Genomic DNA, 18,780 nt, shown 5'->3' with positions numbered 1-18,780 from the left:
TCATTCACTGGTCAGTGATTTCCATCAGTGATTGTGAGCCAAAACCAGGACTGGAGCCTCCACAGACATAAGGTATAAGGGAAAGATTTGCTCCTGTTCTGTGTTTAGAGCCGCCCCTGGTTTTGGCTCAAAATAACTCATGGAAAACAATAACTGTGTGAATGAGGGCTCATGCACCGGAGCATCCGTGATACGGAGCACACACGGCTGGTGCCTGTATATTGCAGACCTGCTGTTTGGGGTCCACAATATGGGCACGGACAGGCTATTGTCATGTGCATGGGGCCTTAGTAGGGTGGCCACTGGCTTCACCCTAGAAAGACGGACTTCACCGGCCACGCCCCCAAACTGCTAAACCACGCCCTGTTATTTATCGTGCTTTGTTAAGCCACTCCCCCACTCTGTTAAGCCATGCCCCATCGCTGGCAAAAAAGGTGGGTGGGAGAACTTTCAGACTCGGGGTGCTTCTCTCACCCTCAGTCAGCCACAGGGAGCCATGTCTGTGGGCTCTAGTGACTGACTGGAGGTGCGAGAAGCCTCAGTCAGTTAATATGCTGCTGCAGCTCACGCTCACACAGCGCAATGCTGCTGTCTGAGCGTGAGCTACTGAAAAGGAGGACATCCCTGTGTCTGTCCAGGACCTGCGCCGGACAGAGGACAGGGAGCCAGAAAACCGGAATGCGCAGCATAAAACCGGACGTTTGGCCACTCTAGGCCTAGGCATAACATAGTGGAAGATATCAGTTCATTCCTACCCACAAGGAGAGACACACATCTTACTTATTCTACTACCATTTAGCAAGTTTGGTGATATGAAACTAATCTAAATATCAATAGCTGAAATATCATGAAAACAGTAAGACATATATGCAGGAAGAGCTTTACCCCAGAACATCCAGTAGGTGGCAGACTAGTAATAAAGAATACATACCTTTGCTATCTCCACTACAGACAGCGGCCAGTGTTTTTCAGAGCACAGTCATGTGAATGCAGCCTAAAGAAGCAGATACCACTTTGGCAGGTTCTCTGCTACGTATGATCCCATCCACCTGCTTTATAGGGAACTGCAGGACATTAGCAAATTCTAGCAATATGCAATTACTTCTTGTGGGACTATCCCTCTAAACCCCCCTCCGCCCCATTTACCTTACCCCCAAGTGATAAAATTGCCACATAGGTGACATGGAAATAAATTTAAACATTGCCATTTTGCAGATTATACTGCTGGCATAACAAAAAATAATCAAGTCTTAGTGACCAACACACCAGGGGCTAGATGTTCAGGGGCTGGAGTGGGATCCATGTATTGGACAACCAAGAAGTCTAGTTTGTTTAGTCGCTGAACAGTATTTTTCCTCATTAACTTGGATGCTTATGACCATTTCACCGGCTATAATTGCTTGCCCTTCCTTGGATCACTTTTAGTAACCACACCATACAAAGCATGCCCCTCAAGACCTGTTTCAGAGATGGTCTGACCTAGTCATTAACCACCATTTTACACTTCTCATAGTTGCTCAGTTCGTTAAACTTGCCCTTTTTTCTTACTTTCAATGTATCCAATTCTTGAGTAAAACCGTTTACCCTGTTCTCCACAACGTGGAGTGCTTCCGTGGGGTTCCGTGCCTCCGTTCCGCACTGTAGCTCTGGATTGCAGACCCATTCAAGTGAATGGGTTTGTATCCGTGATGTGGGGAGCACACGGCCGGTGCCCACATATTGCGAACCCGCTGTTTGGTATCGCCGTAATTGCATTGAGCCACAGATTAAGGACACCATATCATTTTAGTGCACAGTGAACACTATAACATCAAAACCCAATAAACCTTGTCAGAATTGAGTTATTTATTTTTTCAATTTGACCCTTTACCCAAATGGTAAATTAAATGGTGCAATTAAAAAAAATCAACTTATCCCGCAAAAAATAAGCCTTCATATGTGAACTAAAAATTTTAAAAGTTATAACTATTCGAATGTGGGGAGGAAAAAATGAAAATGTGAAAATGCAAAAATGAAAATGGGCATGTTATTTATGGTGGTTTGCCTAAAGCCATCATGCACCCACTATGTGGAACTCAAATCCTGACCTTGGGTAAATGAGCAGTCCTGAGACGCCTTGAGGTCTCTACATACACAAACTTTGTCTGGCACACTATTTTGCAAACAGCATATTTTACCACTAGCAATTTTTCTTAATAATGCTTTTTCCTTACATTCTGCATTTTTATAAAGAAGCAAGAAAGAAAGAAAAAATGCCACCCAATTAAGAAAAATGCCAATAGCAAAAAAAAAAACACTTGTGTGGCCTGCATTAGAGAAGAGAGAATTTCAAAAAAATTAAATTCGGTTGGCTCTCCGAATTTTCCAAAAAGATTAGATCCGAATTTATTTATGGTGAATCGCGTGGAAAAACAGCTATTTCCTGTCTGCAGAGAGCCAGTATAGTTGTGTAAAACACTGTCTTGCAGAAACACGCATAGGGAGTCTGCTGTGGTAGTGAAACAATACTGAGTCAGTATGACACGCAGAAGACAGGCATCTCTCTTAGAATCGCTGCACACTTCACTTATTTGGGCAGTTATGGGGTCAAAACTGACCAAATAACTCAAATGTGAACTCAACCTTACAGGTCAATGTTAGCACCAGGTATAAAGAACCGAGCAGAGGCCTAAGATCCTACTATAGTGTGAAAGAGCGCATTCTTTTTACACCGTCGTCAGCTGATTCCACATATACTGTATGTCTACAGAACCTGTTCTATTAAACACTTATACAAGTAGAGCCCCCCTGACAGAGTGGAGAGGGTGTCAGCAGTAAGTTTGTGTTGACCTCACTGATTATTTTGCCCTTTCTCTGATCCGTCAGAACAATAACCCACAAAAAATGGATCCTGTCTGTTGAGCATCCGCCTTCACTCAGTCAGCATTTGGTCAGTAATCCATCAGTATTGTTGAAGCAAAAAAACCAGGAGTGATTCAAAACAGAGATGACACGTGAATGGAATATTTGCATGTCTTCTGTGTTCTTTATTCACTCCTGCTTTTGGCTACCAAATCATAAGCCAATTCTGATGCAAAATAGGGACCATGTCATGCAGGCCTTACAGATGTTACATAGACAGGATCCGTTGTGCATCTCATTTTTAGAGATGTCCCGAACTATTCGCCGGCGAACAGTTCCCGGCGAACATAGCTTGTTCGCGTTCGCCGCAGCGGGCGAACATATGCGATGTTCGGTCCGCCCCCTATTCGTCATCATTGAGTAAACCTTGACCCTGTACCTCACAGTCAGCAGACACATTCCAGCCAATCAGCATCATACCCTCCCTCCCAGACCCTCCCACCTCCTGGACAGCATCCATTTTAGATTCATTCAGTGTAGCTGCTGCTGATTTAATAGGGAAATCGATAGCTAGGCTAGTGTATTTAGTGTCCACTACAGTCCTGAAAGACTCATCTGATCTCTGCTGTAAGGACAGCACCCCAAAAAGCCCTTTTTAGGGCTAGAACATCAGTCTGCTTTTTTTTTTTTCCCTGTGTAATCTAATTGCAGTTTCCTGCCAGTGTGTGTGTCAGGCTCACAGCATATACTGTGCCCACTTGCCCAGTGCCACCACTCATATCTGGTGTCACAGTAGCTTGCATTTAAAAAAAAAAAAAAAAACTTTTTTGACTGTAATATAATAGCAGTCAGTTGCCTGCACGCGCGTGTGTTTCATGCCCTGCAAGTGCATAGTGTCACCAGAGCAACTCATATCTGGTGTCCCAGTAGATTACATTTAAAGAAAAACAACAATTTTGACTGTGAATAAATAGCAGTCAGTTGCCTGCACGTGTTTGTGTGTGTAAGGCCCTGCTGCAAGTGCATAGAGGACATAGTTGACTGGCTAACACTGGACACCCAATCTTCTACAGCTTCCGCTCGGAACATTGGCGCACCATCGTCCTCCAGCTCAGCTTCGGGCACCTCTCAAGTTACCACTCGCCCGCCTGCCGCCACCACCAACACTAGCACCACAGCTGCTTTACTTGATCTGTCAGAGGAGTTATTTACACATCAGTTTGAAGAAATGAGTGATGCGCAACCATTATTGCCAGAGGATGTAGATAACAGGGATATGTCTCAGTCAGGCAGCATTACACACATGGACGTACGGTGTGATGATGATGATGTTGTACCCGCTGCTGCTTCCTTTGCTGAGTTGTCAGATACAAGTGAAGCGGTTGATGATGACGATGTGTCCGTGGATGCTCGAAAAGAAGAAGAACAAGGGGAAAGTTCAGATGGGGAGACAGAGAGGAGGAGGAGACGAGTTGGAAGCAGGGGGAGATCGTCGCAAGGAGCTAGTGGCACAGTCAGACAGCATGCATCGGCACCCGGGGTCAGCCAGACAGCACGCCAATCGACGCATGCTGTTGCCACCACCAGAATGACGTCTTTGCAGAGCTCAGAAGTGTGGCATTTTTTTTGTGTGTCTGCCTCTGACACCAGCGATGCCATTTGCAACCTGTGGCAAAAGAAACTGAGTTGTCGGAAGTCCAACACCCATGTGCGAAGGCACATGATCTCAAATCACAAACGCCTATGGGATCAACACATGAGTACAAGCAGCATACAAACTCAAAGCCACCATCCTCCTCCTGGTCCAGCATCTTCAGCCACGTCAACCACTGCTTTCCTCCTTGCCCCCTCTCAACCATCCGCCACTCCGTCTCTCGCCTTGAGCAGTTCCTGCTCATCTGCCCACAGTCAGGTGTCTGTCAAGGACGTGTTTGAGCGTAAGAAGCCAATGTCACAAAGTCACCCCCTTGCCCGGCGTCTGACAGCTGGCTTGTCTGAACTCTTAGCACGCCAGCTTTTACCATACAAGCTGGTGGACTCTGAGGCTTTCCAAAAATTTGGAGCTATTATGACACCGCGGTGGAAGGTACCCGGCCGAAATTTCTTTGCACAAAAGGCAATCCCCAACCTGTACTCGATTGTGCAAAAGGAAGTCATGGCATGTCTGGCACACAGTGTTGGGGCAAGGGTCCATCTGACCACTAATACCTGGTCTGCAAAGCACGGTCAGGGCAGGTATATCACCTACACAGCGCATTGGGTAAACCTGCTGTCGGCTGCCAAGCATGTAATGCGTGGCTCTGCAGAGGAGTTGGTGACACCGCCACGACTTGCAGGCAGGCCTGCTGCCACCTCCTCTACTCCTCCTACTCCATCCTCTTCCATAACCTCCTCGGCTGAGTCCTCTTCTGCTGCTGCGTCTTGCTCCACATCAACGGCACCCCCCCCAGCTCCCCAGGGGCTATTCCACATCCCGGATACGACAGTGTCACGCCGTCTTGGGGTTGACTTGCCTGAAAGCAGAGAGTCACACTGGACCAGCACTCCTGTCCGCCCTGAACGCACAGGTGGATCAGTGGCTGACTCCGCACCAACTGGAGATCGGCAAAGTGTTGTGTGACACCGGAAGCAATTTGTTGGCGGCATTGAATTTGGGCAAGTTGACACATGTGCCGTGCATGGCACATGTATTGAATCTGATTGTACAACGCTTTGTGCATAAGTACCCAGGCTTGCATGACGTCCTCAAGCAGGACAGGAAGGTGTGTGGCCATTTCAGGCGTTCCTACACGGCCATGGTGCACTTTTCAGATATCCAGCGGCGAAACAACATGCCAGTGAGGCGCTTGATTTGCGACAGCCCGACACGTTGGAATTCAACACTCCTAATGTTCGACCGCCTGCTCCAACAAGAAAAAGCCGTCAACGAGTATTTGTATGACCGGGGTGTTAGGACAGCCTCTGCGGAGCTGGGAATTTTTTTGCCACATTACTGGACGCTCATGCGCAATGCCTGTAGGCTCATGCGTCCTTTTGAGGAGGTGACAAACCTAGTCAGTCGCACCGAAGGCACCATCAGCGACATCATCCCATTTGTCTTCTTCCTGGAGCGTGCCCTGGGAAGAGTGCTGGATCAGGCCGTAGATGAGCGTGAAGAGGAAGAGGAAGAGTTGTGGTCACCATCACCACCAGAAACAGCCTTATCAGCATCGCTTGCTGGACCTGCGGCAACGCTGGAAGAGGAGAGTGAGGAAGAGGAGTCAGAGGAGGAATGTGACTTTGAGGAGGAGGAGGAAGACCAACCACAGCAGGCATCCCAGGGTGCTCGTTGTCACCTATCTGGTACCCGTGGTGTTGTACGTGGCTGGGGGGAAGAACATACCTTTAGTGAGATCACTGATGACGAGGAACGGGACATGAGTAGCTCGGCATCCAACCTTGTGCAAATGGGGTCTTTCATGCTGTCGTGCCTGTTGAGGAGGTGACAAATAAAAAGGCTGAAGGAGAACGACCTGTACTGGGTGGCCACGCTACAAGACCCCCGGTATAAGCAGAAAGTGCCTGAAATGTTACCGAATTACCGCAAGTCAGAAAGGATGCAGCAGTTCTAAAATAAATTAAAAAGTATGCTTTACACAGCGTATAAGGGTGATGTCACAGCACAACGGGAATCTACCAGGGGAAGAGGTGAAAGTAATCCTCCTCCTACCACGACCACGCCGGCAAGGACAGGACGCTTTACAGACGTGTTGTTGATGGAGGACATGCAGAGCTTTTTAAGTCCTACGCATCGCCACAGCCCTTCGGGGTCCACCCTCAGAGAACGACTCGACCGACAGGTAGCAGACTACCTCGCCTTAACTGCAGATATCGACACTCTGAGGAGCGATAAACCCCTTGACTACTGGGTGTGCAGGCTTGACCTGTGGCCTGAGCTATCCCAATTTGCGATAGAACTTCTGGCCTGCCCCGCTTCAAGTGTCCTGTCAGAAAGGACCTTCAGTGCAGCAGGAGGTATTGTCACTGAGAAGTCGCCTAGGTCAAAAAAGTCTAGATTACCTCACCTTTATTAAGATGAATGAGGCATGGATCCCGAAGGGACTGACAGTGGGCGATACATTCGACTAAAAAAGGCCTGATGAGATGAGCTGCCTTGGGCTAAAAATGGTTCACTCGCTGCTGTATTTTATCTCTGAATGCCGGATGACTTGCGTGACTTATCCGCCACCAACTAGGGTTCAAGCCGCAATGTTTTAGGGCACTTTCTGCCTGGGAAACATCAATTTTTCCAGCGGCTGCAACAATACCAGATTTTTCAGGCATGTGTACATGCCTAATTTTTATGGTCTCTGGTGCTGCACTGTGGCTGCAAAAACCAAAAAAAAAAAAGGCACATACATGTGTCAATTCCCCTTCGTGATTGTTACCTTGTTGTGGTGAAGGGGCTTGCGTATCACAATGAAGCGACCACCTCTATGAGTGTGTTGGCAATGGCAATGTTGGCACACCCCAGATGATAAGGTCGTTGCTTCATTGTGAACAGACCAAAAGCGATCGGCTGGATAATTTTGCATAGAAAAAACATTAATTTTCTTTGTGATCATCTAAGGTGATCATTAAAGCCTACTAGGCCAACAATGGGCCCACACTGCAGAATCATTGTTTTCTTGGTCACTTAACTGTCACTGAACTACCTCAGCACGACCATAGGCTTTGAAAAAACCCCATCGCCTGCAATCTCCCAAACGTGCGCACGAGCACAGTCATCACTACACCAAGATTGACGCGTAGAGGAATAAAATTAATGTCATGAGTGAGTCAACTATTGACAACTCTTTGCGATTGTCTAAAATCTATTCCATACACGTCCCCTGATAGGGGACGTAACAGGGATTAAACTTATAGGAATAGTACTACTTAACACACCTTATAATAATAATAATAATAATAATAATAATAATAATACTAGTGGACGTAACAGGGATTAAACTGATAGGAATAGTACTACTTAACACACCACTCCTATCTGGTGGCACAGTACATTGCACGCGCAGTGCCCCAAATTGGAAGTAGGAGGACCGACCAAGCATCTTTTTCCATCTCCCAGTTCCTAAAATCTATTCCATACACGTCCCCTGATAGAGGACGTAACAGGGATTAAACTGATAGGAATAGTACTACTTAACACACCTTATAATAACGCAGAGAGAGGCAACGCAGAGAGAGGAGTCTGAAAAAGAGGAGTCAGAGGAGGAAGGTGGCTTTGAGGAGGTGGAAGACCAACCACAGCAGGCGTCCCAGGGGGCTTGTTGTCACCTTTCGGGGACCCTTGTTGTTGTACGTGGCTGGGTGGAGGAAGAGACCTTCAATGACATCAGTGAGGACAAGGAACGGGACATGGCTATCTTGGCATCCAACCTTGTGCAAATGGGGAGTTTGCGGTTGTGCAAATGGACTGTTTGCTTTTGTTTGCGGTGCGTTAAACGGGGAATTTGGTCTGTCATAGTTTGGTCTGTCACTGTGAAGCGGGCGTAACCCTTACACTACCTGATCGATACAACATCATACCTGATATTTTAAAGCACGTTATTCCAAACAATTTAGGAATGTTAGGTGATTTATGCCATTTATGGATTAAAACCCGACTCTGCGTCAACTACGTGATTTTCCATGGGAGTTTTGCCATGGATCCCCCTCCAGCATGCCACAGTCCAGGTGTTAGTCTCCTTGAAACAACTTTTCCATCACTATTGTGGCCAGAAAGAGTCCCTGTGGGTTTTAAAATTCGCCTGCCTATTGAAGTCTATGGTGGTTCGCCCGGTTCGCAAACACTTGCGAAAATTCGCGTTCGCCGTTCGCGAACGGAAAATTTTATGTTTGCGACTTCTCTACTCATTTTTCCTTCCTTCTGACAGATCAGAAGAACGGTAAAATAAATGATGATGTCAATCAGGCCAAAAAGGCAAAAAAGTGGCCCATTCATGGAGTGGGGAGGGTCGCAGCAGCATGAGGAGACCACAGAGTGGCCCAGTGACATAGTGGTGATGTGGCAGCAGCATGAAGAGACCACAGAGTGGCCCAGTGACAGAGTGTTGAAGTAGCAGCAGCATGAGGAGACCACAGAATGTTTATGTGGCAGCAGCATGAGGAGACCACAGAGTGGCCCAGTGACATAGTGGTGAGGTGGCAGCAGCATGAACAAAATTCACAGCAAAACGGCTACTAGGACAGAGGTATATTTCTTATTAATACACCTCGTAAATGGCTGTAGTACAATGTAACTTCACCGCAGAACGGCAATTAAGACATATTCTTTTGACTATTAATAAACCCCCCCAAAAAAGTCTAACAATCAAAATTCACCACAGAACGGCTAATAGGACGTATGTGTATTTCCTATTAATACATCCCGTAAATAGCTATATTACAATGTAACTTCACTGCTGAATGGCAATTATGACAAATATTTTTTCCTATTAATTCACCCCCCCCAAAAAAAAAATATATTAAAATTCACAGCAAAACGGCTACTAGGACGGAGGTATATTTCTTATTAATACACCCCGTAAATGGCTGTAGTACAATGCAACTTCACCGCAGAACGGCAATTAAGACATACTCTTTTTACTATTAATAAACCCCCCAAAAAAGTATAGCAATCAAAATTCACAGCAGAACAGCTAATAGGACGTACGTATCTTTCCTATTAATACACCCCATAAATGGCTGTAGTACAATGTAACTTCACCGCTGAACGGCAATTATGACATATATCTTTTCCTTTTTTTTTCTATTAATACACCCCCAAATTTTTTTTTTAACAACGTAAAATCAACACAGAATGGCTAATAGGACACACCTATATTTCCTATTAATACACCCTGTTAATGGCTGTATCACACATAACTTGCACACCAATAACAAGCAAGGTTTGCTGGAATTACTGATGTATCATATAGTGCAAACAACCTAAAAGCAGCAGTGTAACTGTAATTTGGATCCCCAATTAGTGCAGCAAGGTGTAATAGAATTGCTCCTATTACCCAGGCTGTACACTCTCCTATTGCACCCTGTTCTCCTTTTTATAGTGTAGATGATGCCTCCCTATCCTTTCCCTACACCTTGACAAATTTTTCCCTGAACTTATAAATCTTTTTTTCAGAACAATGAAGTCTTTCCTAGCACTGTCTCTAGCGCCTTCTGATGTATCTCCCTGCACTAAGTACACTGGAAAATGGCAGAGCCCAAGATGGCTGAGGCTATTTAGAGGGCTGTGACATCACAGGGGCTGTTTGGCTGCTGATTGTCTGCATTCATGGCATTGTGGAAAATCCCTCGTTCCCAGAGTTCCTTGCTCCATGTTCTAACATGTGCAGCAGCCATTTTAGGAAAAAATTCGATTTATTACCACGAACAGTGAGAAAATTTGTCTTCGGTGCGAATCGAATTTTTCCGGAACTTCGGACCGAATTCCACTTCGCCAACTTTGATTCGCTCATCTCTAGACTGAAAGGTCACTGATAGCTGATGAACAGTATATATACAGTATAATCAGGTCAGTGAACAAAGTATCTAGTGAACATCCTTCCCCTCAAAGTAGATTGTTCAGTCTGACCAGTGGTCAGACAGCTTAAAGTGTTGATTTTGTCATGTTGTAAGTTTAGATTTAGGGGGGCATTTATCATTGCCAAATTTATGAACATGATGCACTGTTTTTTATAAATTCGGCACAAGTGCAATGCTGATGTGCCTATTTTTGTGAAGATGTGCCTATTTCAGTGAAGGTATGCCTGGGGGATGCCTGACGTGGAGTTGTGACTTTTTAAAATGTTTCAACCAGTTGCAAGTACTTTGGAGTATGAACATTTGTGGATATTATCCCCTCTTGCTGCTATGCAAAGCCATCAACTCGCTACTTTATTGCACTTTGAATGGTTAACGCGCACGTTGATTTATGTGGTTGTGTGCACTTATACTGTTTTAGATTGTTGAACTGCATTTATGTTAATTGTGATATATCTTGTTCATATGTACTATTATAGCTGCACTGCTCCGTGGAATGGGTTAATGCATAGTCAGCTTAGGCTACTTTCACACTCGCATTTTGGCCCGATCCGTCATGGATCGCAAAAACGGATCCATTACAATAATACAACCGTCTGGATCCATTCTTACCTGATCCATTTGTATAATCTGTAGCATAGCCAAGACGGATCCGTCATGAACTCCATTGAAAGTCAATGGGAGACGGATACGTTTTCTATTGTGTCAGAGAATCTGTTTGGCTCAGTTTCGTCAAGCAGACAGCAAAACGCTGCAGGCAGCGTTTTGGTGTCCGCCTCCAAAGCGGAATGGAGACTGATCGGAGGCAAACTGATGCATTCTAAGCAGATCCTTTTTCATTCAGAATGCATTAGGGCAAAACTGATCCGTTTTGGACCGCTTCTGAGAGCCCATGACGGATCTCACAAACGGAAAGCCAAAACACGAGTGTGAAAGTAGCCTAATACTGAGAATATTTCTGACTTTCTACCTATGTATGCAAAATTTTGGAGGTAAAGAAAACACACTGACCTTCTGACTGTCTGGTTTAGATCTGTTGTTTATGTCTGAAGACTTTTTTATGTTTGGAAAAACTCTTTATTCATTCCCTTAGACTTGCATTGAAGCTGTATACACATCTGTTATAGAAAGATATTGTAACAGTGTTTCTGTTTACGCTCGGATTCTCTATTCCACCCCTCCCACTAGAAGGTTCTACTGCAGCCCCTAGTTGTCTGCAGATAGCGACTAGTGCTTAGTATGTAAGAGAGACTCTGTCAGATTTCATGAGGGACCAGAACAAAACGTTGAGATGGGGATACTCAGCTACAGATCCTGGGTGTTGAGCGCTATTACTAGGGAGCCAGCCAAAGAGAGAGAGAGAGAGAGGGACAGCCAGCTCAAGCCTTTCATCAACACAAAACTTTCTTCTGCCAGTGAGGAGCTCAGTGTCTTGCCTATATTGTATTGCATCTGAATTCCTCCAGTAAAGAAGCACACTGGTTTACTGCAAACCCTGACTCTCCGGACTTATTTCCCATTGGGGAGCACTATGCCTTACCATCCTTTCCAGAAAGCAGCAACACATGGTGACACAAACACTACTTCTCCTCTTTTTAATCCAGACCTGATTTTGGCTTCAAAATGTGTATAAAAAACCTGAAGGTGTGGCAGTACCCCAAAAGCAAACCAATGTGGCTAAAAAGGGATGTACTGTACTGAGCATAATAAGACAAAAACAAAGCATTTTTAAAACAAGGGCTCAATAGGAAATATAAAAGTAGCCACAAAAAAAAACACATATTGCTAACAACATTAAAATATATAAATTTAACGAAATGTAATACTGGCCCTCTACAACATAACCATGGGAATATCATTTCATTGAAATGTTGATGAAGCCCCCAAACCAGATGGCATTCATCCATGGGTCCTGAGGGAATTGAGCTCGGTAATTGATAGACCATTGTATCTCATCTTCTTAGGGTCTCTTGTAACAGGGTCGGTGCCACAGGACTGGAAGATAGCTGATGTTGTACCAATATTTAAGAAAGGTAAAAAGGTTGAACTACCGTCTGGTAATTGATATTTGTGGTAAGATATTTGAAGGTATTCTAAGCAATGAACTGCAAAAGTATATGACAACGCCTCATGGTGTTTGTGTGGAGCACCACGCTTTAATTTGCCTGGTCCGCATGCCTTTTTCCTGAATAAATTAAAGATTGGACCTTCTTGGTGAGTGCCATCCCGTATCTTCTAACTGTGTGCGGGACTGTGTGTGTTGAGACTGAGCACCACCAAAGTCGACTATGGGTGCCGGTGTCACCACTGAGAGAGAGTGGAATGTCATATCCCGGAATCTGAGGGGAAGCTGAAGCAGTGCCGTCCTGTTCGTTCTGTGTTGAAAGTATATGACAACGACAAACATTTGTAATGCACTTTTCTCACAGGGACTCAAAGTGCAGGGATAGTTGTGTGGGAAATCAGTGGCTGCTCAACACCAACACACAATGAACACTAGAGTCAATTTCGTAGGAAGTCAGTTTGCCTATTTGTATATTTTTGGAGTAGCAGTGAATAAATCAACCATTAACCAGCATTGCTTCACACAAAACAGGTTCTGCTGGGTTTCTGTGAGGAGGTAAATGTAAATCTGGATGTTGTTCAAGTGGCAGTTGTGATATATCTGGATTGTTCAAATTAGAGATAAGCGAATTTCATGTTATGAAATTCATTCACGCTTCGTTTGGTGGTAAAAGCAGAATTGCGGTATGGATTCCATTACCACGGACCATAACACAATTCTATGACTAAATGCATGACGGAATGCCTTTAGAGGCATTCCGTTATTCATTCCATCATTATAGAAATCTATGGCCTGCATAACGGATCCGTCCCGTTTCCATTATGCAGGAGAGGACTGCAGCCCATAGACTTCTATTATGACAGAATGAATAACGGAATGCCTCTAAAGGCATTCAGTCATAAAATTGCATTATGGTCCGTAATAACGGAATCCATAATGCAATTCAACTTTCACCACCAAATGAAGCGTGAACTAATTTCAAAATATGAAATTCGCTTATCTCTAGTGCAAATGCATTTGATACTGTATCACACAAGAGCTTTGTGCTGAAGGTACAAATGAAACAACTAGGGGACAATATGTGCACATGTGTAAACAATTGGTTAAGCAACAGACAACACAGAGTAAATGGTATATATTCAAAATGGACTAAGGTCAGTAGTAGGATACAACAAAGATCTGTGTTAGGCCCAGTTCTCTTTAATCTCTTTATAACTGAACTTGTGGACAGGATTCAGAGCAACGTGTCGGTTTTTGCACAAAACTCTGTAGGATACTCAAGAAATCAGCTTGACTGTCAAATATTTCAGAAAGACCTAGATAAACTGGTAGCATAGGCAAGAACGTAGCATTTTAATGTAGATGAATATAAAGTAATGCATCTAGGCATACACATTGGATGGACTAAACTGGGGACAACAGAACAAAAAGGTGTGGATTAAAAAGAGAAGAAGTAGTGTTTGTATCACCACGTGTTGCTGCTTTCTGGAAAGAATGGTAAGGTATGGTGCTCCCCAATGGGAAATAATTCCGGAAAGACAGGGTTTGCAGTAAACCAGTGTGCTTCTTTACTGGAGGAATTCAGATGCAATACAATATAGGCAAGACACTGAGCTCCTCACTGGCAGAAGAAAGTTTTGTGCTGATGAGCCCTGAGCTAGCTGTCCCTCTCTCTCTCTGGCTGGCTCCCTGGTAACAGCGTTCAACACCCAGGATCTGTGGCTGAGTATTCCCATCTCAACGTTTTCTTCTGGTCCCTCATGAAATCTGACAGAGTCTCTCCTACATACTAAGCACTAGTCGCTATCTGCAGACAACTAGGGGCTGAAGTAGAACCTTCTAGAGGGAGGGGTGGAATGAAGAATCCGAGCGTAAACAGAAACACTGTTACAATTTCTTTCTATAATAGACGTGTATATAGCTTCAATGCAAGTCTATGGGAATGAATAAAGAGTTTTTCCAGACATAAAAAAAAGTCTTCAGACATAAACAACAGATCTAAACCAGACAGTCAGAAGGACGGAGTCAGAAAGTTGGATGGTAGAAAGTCAGAAAGTTTCTCAGTATTAGCTGATATTGCAGCTATAACAGTTCATATGAACAAGATATATCACAATGAACATAAATGCAGTTCAACACTATAAGTGCACACAACCACATAAATCAAAGTGCGCGTTAACCATTCAAAGTGCAATAAAGTAGTGAATTGATGGCTTTGCATAGCAGCAATAGAGGAAAATATCCACAAATGTTCATACTCCAAAGTACTTGTGACTTTTTAAAATGTTCAAACCAGTTGCAACTCCACGTCAGGCATCCCCCAGGCATACCTTCACTGAAATAGGCACATCTACACAGAAATAGGTGCACTTGTGCCGAATTTAAAAAAAAACAGTGCATCATGTTCATAAATTTGGCAATGATAAATTCCCCCCTAAATCTAAACTTATAACATGACAAAATCAACACTTCAAACTGTCTGACCACTGGTTTAGACTGAACAATCTACTTTGAGGGGAAGGATGTTCACTAGATACTTTGTTCACTGACCTGATTATACCGTATATATGCTGTTCATCAGCTATCAGTGTCTTTTCAATTGATCAAGCACTTTTAATACAGGGGAGTCCATAAGCAAAGATTGAGACAAAGAACGCAAAACGGACAAGAATAGGACATGCTATATTTTTTGGGGGGCCACGGAACAGAGCAACGGATGCAGACAGCACACGGAGTGCTGTCCGCATCTTTTGCAGCCCCATTGAAGTGAATGGGTCCGCACCCGAACTGCAAAAAATGCGGCTCGGATGCGGACCACAACATTGCCTGTGTGCATGAGGTATAAATGAAAAGTTTGTACTTGGAGAGAGTGAAGGGCGTGCTTTGTTTGTCCATTAACTTTACTGATAGGAATCCTATACATCAAAAAAAGATTTTCAATAGAACCCTAATTTTCGTGGTTTGTTATTAAAATATTCAAATTTTTTAAATCATCACCTCCACAATCTGGAACATAAAGGATGGCCTGAAAACTAAAAGTGGCCCTGGAAAAAAAATTAAAGTGGCCACAAATTGATAGAACGTGGGGCAGCACAAGTAGATGGGGCCAATACAGTTTGGCAGGGTCAGTGCCACCATAGTGCAGCACAGAGTATTTTCCCAGAGAACCAACTACCATAGTGCAGAACAGAATACCTCACCATGTGCGCCTACCACTGCATTCACAGCTATATGACTTGTAGTAAGGCTGAAGCTCAGCCTGCGTTTGTGGGAGGGGCGAAGGAGGCCTATTTAGCGCGGCCTCTCGCTCTCATCATGGACGCTGCGCTCTCACGTGACGTCTCTGCACTTCCGGGTTCAGTGCCGACGCTGCCGCTTACCCACGCGGCTGCTCGTTCCTGCTCGTTCCAGCTCGTTCCTGCTCGTTCCTGCTGGTTCCTGCCTCCGGTTCGAAGTGCTCTACCCTCCCGAACTGCGCACCCCTGGTAAGCTAAGCGGCGCCTCGAGCTGCTCCCTGTCCTGGGAGCCTCGGCGCCGCGCTCTTCAAATCGCTTCATGTCCGCATGCTGGCCCCACCTCCCGCGGTCTCCAGGCAACGCTGACGCTCAGGTCCTCAGCACGGCCGAACCCCGGCACTGGGAACCCGACAGCCAGCATGGCTCAGTATCCGGCTTATTCTAGGGCAAGACGCTAACCAGCAGTTTTAAACTACAATCAGCGTCAACATAATGCCCTAAAGAGTACAAGTTTAAACTCTGCTACCCGGCCTCAGTAAGCAGTGCAGGAAGGGATACCCCAGCTCCCACCAGCCACGTCAATACTATAGGCAACAGCTGCCTTGGTAGTGAGCTGGTTTTGGGCATCAGCAATCTCAAAAGGATTTTTGGAAAACAAACATTTAAAAGCCATACAGAGTATATATACCTATGTACTATGTATTGTTAATTAAAGTCAAATATGCAATGGAGGTCACAGGACCCACCCAAGGAGCAGTTAAAAAAAAAAAAAAAAAAAAATCCTCCCTCCAGGTATACAGAGCATGTGCACATACGTTTAAATTTCATCTTCACGCTAGCGTCTGCCACGCGGCTGTTTCATGTCAATTATCCGCCTTTTTTTTTTTTTTTTTTAGGTTCCTTCACGCTATTGTCTGCCACGCAGCAGATTTATGTCAATTTTTTCCTTAGGTTCCTTCTCGCTATTGTCTGCCACGCAGCAGATTTATGTCAATTTTTCCTCAGGTTCATCTACGCTATTGTCTGCCACGCAGCAGATTTATGTCAATTTTCCCTTAGGTTCATCTACGCTATTGTCTGCCACGCAGCAGATTTATGTCAATTTTCCCTTAGGTTCATCTACGCTATTGTCTGCCACGCAGCAGATTTATGTCAATTTTCCCTTAGGTTCATCTACGCTATTGTCTGCCACGCAGCAGATTTATGTCAATTTTTCCTTAGGTTCATCTACGCTATTGTCTGCCACGCAGCAGATTTATGTCAATTTTTTCCTTAAGTTCATCTACGCTATTGTCTGCCACGCAGCAGATTCATGTCAATTTGTCTTTTCCTTAGACTCATCCACGCTATTGTCTGCCACGCAGCAGATTTATGTCAATTTTTTCCTTAAGTTCATCCACGCTATTGTCTGCCACGCAGCAGATTTATGTTAATTTGTCTTTTCCTTAAAATTCATTCACGCCATTGTCTGCCACGCAGCAGATTCATGTCAATTTGTCTTTTCCTTAGATTCATTCACGCTTGTCTGCCACGCAGCAGATTTATGTCAATTTAAATGTTTCTTTCACGTAATCATCTGCCACGCAGCGGATGCCCTTTCCGTCTCGTTTTCTTTCCCTGACACGTATCAGGCTTCAGTTGTGGTCTGCCACGTAGCAGTCCACGTTAGTTTCCGGACACGCATCAGGTTCATTCACCGCCCTGACACGCATCAGGGACAGGTTCTCACGTCTCATGCGCTACTCACTCGCCCCTCACCCCATGTTTCTAGGGTCACCCCGGAGGTCTGTTCGGTTCAAAAAGTTCGCTAGGCGAATTCCTCAAGGTACCAATCCTAGGTCACCTTTTTCATCAAGGTCGTTTTCGTTTACGATTCATCAGCCAAGTCCAGGTAAGTTTGGTTCCACTACTTCATTCCTTAGGATCAGGCCAGCATTCGCAGGTCTTTTCCTTCAGGTAGTCTAGGCCAGCTCATCAGGTAGGTTGGACCTTAACCTCTTCCTGGTAACGGATTTGGTCACTTTTCGGTGTCATTCAGAGGGTTTCACGGATTCACTCGCTGGTGTCAGGTGGCTCTATCACCCTTCTTACCTTCCATTTTTTCCTTTTCATAGTACGATGTCCCACGCATCGGATATCGCCGAGACTCGCTCCATTCCGGAATCGCCCGGCTCGGCCCATGGAAGCACTCTTTCATGCAGGCAATGGACCATCCCGAAACTCATGGCCGAACTAACCAGGAGAGGCATCCGCTATCCTGCCTCAGCCCGCAAAGCTGAGTTGCACAGGCTACTGACGGCAGGGCCTGCCTCAGCGGCTGAAGATCAGGTGTCTTTGTCCACGGTCCAGACAGCGCTGGCCCAGCTTCATTCCGCTATCAACACTCTCACCAGTTCGGTGTCCGACATGCACACTAGGTTGCTAGTGGTGGAAACCAGGCCATCAAGTTCAAGCACTCCCACCTCTCCGATTCCAGGCCCGTCCGCCATTCATGCCCCAACCCCAAGCCAGGCCCCAAGCTCCTTCACCATTTCACCGTCACATTTCGTTCCCGATAATATCCGAAAGGACATTTTGGCAGGTAAAGACATTAACTTGGCTTCCATACTTATTTCTACCCATGACTCCGACGAGAACAGGACCATTGCATGTGGAGATATATCAGTGGTTCTCAAGTCCAAAGACGCCCGGTTGCACAAAAAGCTCTCCATTCCAGAGTTCGTGCTGGCCTTCAGCCTTTTCCGAGACATCCTATGCTCGGCCCAACCGCACCGCAGAGAGGAACTTGACACCTACCTCTACAGGGTCACTGACTTGGGACACAAGTACGGAGGTCACGCATTTTACGATTACCATCGCTCGTTCTCTGCCAAAGCCGCCGCTGCCCTGTCTCAGTTCCGGCATATCTCGGATTGGTCCATACTAGACATGGAGCTCTTCTGCAGGCACTTTGCAGGCCTCAGAGCTCCCACCTGCGCCAATTGCCAGTCTATCTTGCATTCCTCCGACTGGTGTCCCAACTCAGGGGCCCTGGCCCAGGGCAGACCCTCGGCCTTCCCTTCCACGTCTTCGAGT

General features: G+C 45.3%; 1 protein-coding gene across 1 annotated transcript in view; it reads left to right on the top strand.

Moving 5' to 3' along the window:
- LOC120993709 overlaps nt 1–18,780 on the top strand; it is a 137,717-nt gene that overhangs the window by 66,111 nt on the left and 52,826 nt on the right. The window lies entirely within an intron of this gene.

Source organism: Bufo bufo, chromosome 3 (assembly GCF_905171765.1).
Source record: "Bufo bufo chromosome 3, aBufBuf1.1, whole genome shotgun sequence".
NCBI classification, from domain to species: Eukaryota; Metazoa; Chordata; class Amphibia; order Anura; family Bufonidae; genus Bufo; species Bufo bufo.
This window is presented reverse-complemented; position numbering and strand designations above follow the sequence as displayed.